Source organism: Carlito syrichta, unplaced genomic scaffold (assembly GCF_000164805.1).
Source record: "Carlito syrichta isolate Samal-C Ts95f unplaced genomic scaffold, Tarsius_syrichta-2.0.1 Scaffold302944, whole genome shotgun sequence".
NCBI classification, from domain to species: domain Eukaryota; kingdom Metazoa; phylum Chordata; class Mammalia; order Primates; family Tarsiidae; genus Carlito; species Carlito syrichta.
This window is the reverse complement of record NW_007247040.1, coordinates 14,353-19,355: the sequence shown is the minus strand read 5'-3', so window position 1 is coordinate 19,355 and position 5,003 is coordinate 14,353. Positions and strand designations below refer to the sequence as shown.

General features: G+C 43.3%; 1 pseudogene; it reads right to left on the bottom strand.

Annotated features, from left to right (window-relative positions):
* The window catches only part of LOC103259647, a 52,595-nt pseudogene that overhangs the window by 46,351 nt on the left and 1,241 nt on the right, over window positions 1–5,003 (bottom strand).

The window sequence follows — 5,003 nt, the reverse complement described above, 5'->3', positions numbered from 1 at the left end:
GACTGACATATTCTATAAACCGTTTTCATCCTAAACTGATTGATTTATGCCAAGTTAAACAATTCTATAGAAGCTTAAATATTTACTTTACAAACGACTGTGGCCCGGTTCAAAGTTCACAGTGGGCTACCTGCAAGTAACCCAGTCACATTCTTTCAACAAAATGGCTGTCTTCTAAAACTATATTCTACAATTTACACCTTCAATAAATCCTAAGATCATGACCCAGAAGCCTTTGACCAATACTAAGGCTCTTAGATGTGACACGAGTTTGAATTATAAGTTGTGTGAAAGCCAAAACTGCAGTTTGCGGAAGAATGGGAGCAATGAGCTTCTAAAGTTAGCTTGTGTTCATCCCGGTCTCAGAGTTTTTATGTTTTGAGCTCACAGGAGCTTAATCTGGTTAGTGCTGAGTAGAAAGGGGGAGGAAATGGTGTCAAATAGCTCCCGAACGCATCCCAGTGGTCTCAGAGTCAACGGCCCTTCCTGATCCCTAACGCTCAGTGGGCCTCCATGGCTGGCTCCCAACATCTTATGGCCTGCGGGTTTTGGGTTTTGTTCAGGAATTGGATGCCAGTTCCAATTTCCATAAGGGTGTGTCCTGCGTTTTCTAAGGTTCTTATGGTTTGAAGTTTTACATTTAGGTCTCTATCCATTTAGAGTTAATTTTTGTATATGGGGACAGATAGGGGTCTTGTTTGTTTGAGTCTTTTGCATGTGGTCAGCCAGTTTTCCCAGCACCATTTACCGAATAGATTCTCCTCTCCTCTCCCCAGTGGTGGGAGGCTTTCTCGAAAATGAGTTGGTTGAGAAATTGAGGTTTAGCTTCTGGAATCTCAATTCTATTCCATTGGTCTATATGCCTGTTTTTGTACCAATACCAAGCTGTTTTGATTATTGTAGCTTTATAGTAAAGTTTGAAGCCTGGTAATGTGATACCGCATGCTTTGTTTTTGTTGTTGTTGAGGATTTCTATTTCTTTCTTTGCCAAAAGTTATCAAAGAAAAAATGATATGCTGGATCAAAATAAAAGGTGTATTTTATTTCATCTCTCCCAATTTATTTCTCTGTAACCTGCAAAGCCCTTAGCAATTTTCAAATTTGAACTCTTTAAATATGAAAAACATTGCAATTAATAGTTTTTGAGATGCCAAATATAGTCTACCCTTGTTTGCTGATTCTGTATGTACAAATTCACCTACTTGCTAAAATTTGTAACCCCCGAATCACAACTTGTAGCACGTTTATGGTCATTTGAAGGTACACACAGAGTGGCAAAAAACTTGACTCACCTGTTTTTTTTTTTTTTTTTTTTTTTGAGCACACTGTTTCCAGCTGAAGTCAAACAAGGCCACACTCTGCCTTTTGTTTCAGTTGTCATGCTGTAAACAGGTGTCTTTTCCACGGACTATTGAGTGCCGCATTTTCAACATTTTTGTACTTTTTTGTGGGTGATTTCACTGTATAAAATGCCCTCTTCCAAAAACGCAAAACTCAAACCATAGAGCTGAAGTGATGTCTAGTGTTCCAAAGTGCATGAAGGTTGTGATGTGCTTTACAGGGAAAGCATGTTTATTAGATAAACTTTGTTCAGGTGTGAGTTATAATGCAGTTGTCCATGAGTCCAATGGTAATGAATCAATAATACACCGTCTACAACTTAAAATGGGCTCAACTTATATTCTTCAACTTTATGATGAAGCAAGCGTGATACCCATTCAGTAGAAACCATACCCATAGAACTGGTGCATTTCACTTTCAGTACAGTATTCAATAAATTACATAAGAGATTCAGCACTTTATTTTAAAATAGGGTTTGCGTTAGATGATTTTGCCCAACTGAGGCTAATATAAGTGTTCTGAGTCCATTTAAGGTAGGCTACACTAAGCTAAGCTATTTGGTAGGTTAGGTGGATTAAACATTTTCAACTTACAATGGGTTTATCAGGAGGTCACCTGATTGTAAGGAGCATCTGTATATTAAATAGGGCATTTTTTTTTTTTTTTTTTTTTGAGTTGGAGTCTCACTCTGTCGCCCAGTCTGGAGTGCAGTGGCCACTCCCGGCCACTGTAGCCTCGACCTGCTGGACTCCGGTGATCCTTCTGCCACAGCCTTCCAAGTAGCTGGAACTATAGGCGCACGCTACCATGCCCGGCTAATTTTTGGTTTATTGTAGAGATGAGGTCTCACCAAGTTGCCCAGGCAGGTCTCAAACCCACAGGCTCAGGCAATCCACTCACCTCAGTCTCCCAAAGCACTGGGATTACAGGCTGAGCCACCGAGCTTGGCTAAAATAGGGCATTTTTAAACAGAAACACATAAAACAAATACTGAGAAGTTGGCATGTTGTGACCAGAGGCTCCCCTAAGAATAATAGTTCAGTATTCACTAATTCAGTGTTCACAAAGACTTTACACAACAAAACTATCCCAAATAATAAGCATCACCTGTATGTTAAATATAACACCTTTGTGCATGTAAAATTAAGTAACAAGACAGGGCACCAGAGTTCATTCATCAAAATGAGCTACCATTTCCCAACACACAGTGTTATCATCATTTTTTATTTTAGATTCAGGGATATATGTGCTGATTTAATTCATGGATATATTGTGTGATGCTAAGGTTTAGGCTTGTATTGAATCTGTCACCCAAATTATGAATATAGTACCCAACAGGTAGTTTTTCAACCCTTATCCTCCTCCCTACCTCCCCCCTTTTGGAGTCCCCATTATCTATTGTTTCTAGCTGTACGTCTACCAAATTCAGAGTATTTTTGCAAGAGAGTACTCAATAAATAAATCTTAGGGTTAAATAAATGGTTCAGGAAATTAAATGCTAAAGTTCTATGGAAAAGACTCCTATAGTTCCATATCCTTCTCCATTCAGGAGACAGACAAACCAGTATTTTCCCATTATTTGGAGCACGTGAAGGCAGGCATCAGTAGCTGAGGTGCAAAGCCAGAGTCAGAGAAGAAAACAGTAAGTTCAAAATGGACAGCAGAAGCAATGTGTTACTGAATACAAGAAACCAGAAGATTGAGTCTGTGTCCTGATGGGCCAGAGTCCACTTAAAAGTCTTAAGAACAAGTTTGCCAGCAGGGCGCAGTGGCTCACGTCTACCATCCCAGCACTTTGGGAGGTGGAGGCAGGTGCCTGAGCAGGGTTTGAGAACAGCCTGGACAACTTGGCAAGAGCTCGTCTCTACAATATATCAAGAAAAATTAGCCAGGCGTGGTGGCACACACCTGTAGTTCCAGCTACTTGGAAGGCTGAGGCAGAAAGATTACCTGAGCCCAGCAGGTCAAGGTTGCAGTGGCCATGAGGATGCCACTGCACTCCTGCCTGGGTGACAGTGAGACTCTGACTCAAACAAACAAACAAACAAACAAAAAAAGAGAACAAGTTCGCCCCAGTGAACTGAGAAAGTAGAGCTTAACAAACTGGTAAGAGTCTGATCAGCCACTATAGTCATGACTTTAAATTTTAGGGGTATTACCTTTTCTGAGATCTCTCACTCAGAATAGTGTTTGACCAAATATCTGGGTACTGTGGCCTAAGTTGACACATAAAATTAACTATTACAATTGGATACAATAATTTCAATTTTGTTAATAGTTAATTTTATGTGTCAACTTAGGCCACAGTAGCCAGATGTTTGGTCCAACACTATTCTGTTCCTGTGAAGGTCAAAAGAGATTTAAATCAGTAGACTTTGAGTGAAGAGATTTAAATCAGTAGACTCTGAGCAAAGTAGATAGTCCTCCATGATGTAGGTAGACCTCATTCAATCAGCTGGAGGGTTTAAGAAAAATATTGTGCTGGGTTCGGTGTCTCCGCCCATAATCCCAGCACTTTGGGAGGCTGAGGCAAGTGGATTGCCTGCGACCATGGGTTTGAGACCAGCCAGAGCATCTTGGCAAGATCTGTCTCCACAGTCAATCAAAAGGCGTGGGAGAGCATGCCTGTAGCTCCAGCTGCTTGGAAGGCTGAGGTGGAAGGATCCGTGGAGCCCAGCAGCTGGATGCTGGGGTGGCTGTGAGCATGCCACTGCATTCCAGTCTGGGCGACGGAGTGAGACTCCAACTCAAAAAAAAAAAAAGAAAAAAAAATATTGACCTCCCCCAAATGGAAATTCTGCCAGCAGAACTGCATTTAGACCAGAATTCCAACTCTTCCCTGTATCTCCAGCATGCCACTCTACCCTGCAGATTTTGGACCCGCCAGCTTATACAACCACATGAGCCAATTCCTTAAAACAAACCAGTCTGTCTGTCTCTATCTCTGTCCATGTACAAGGGGGAGGATCCCCCAAACCCCAGAACTCATTGAAAATTGTGTACTTATTCTTACACGTTTAAACTTCAAAGCACCCTCCGTGGGATGCAATACACCTATCGAGATGCTGTTCCCACTGCTCAAAATGGTTTTTGAGCTCGTCCATTTGGATGCCTTTTAGCGCTTCTGCCGTTCTTTGTTCCACTTCTTCCGCAGCGGTAAAAGGCTTCCCTTTGAGGACTTTTTCATCCCGAGAAACCAAAAAAACGTCGCTTGGGAAAGACCAGTTGAAGAGGGAGGGTGGGGCACAGGGACAGGACGTTTTGGGCGCGGTGTGGGCAGGTGTGCTCCTAAGCCACCCATCAGGAAATGGGCCGATACACTTAAAGAATCAAAAAACTCACTGAAGCCAAACACAGCCACTCACGACCCCAGCGGGGACGCTGATGCCGGTGGGTTTCTAGAACACTCTGAAGCAGGGAAGCCAGAACTGCAAGGGGCCACCCGCAAAAGAGACTCCGGCTGGGGGTCCCCCTCGGACGCATGCTCGCATGTGCACCCCATTCAATCTGGTCCATGGGGAGACTCGACTAACTCGTCCGTACGAGTTCTGAGACAGAAACACGAAGCCCAAGTCCGCGCACCGGCAGCCTCGCGAGGAGCGCCGGACGCCACGGAAGGCGGTCGACGCTGGACGTGCGGGCCCAGCAGACCCACGCGGCCT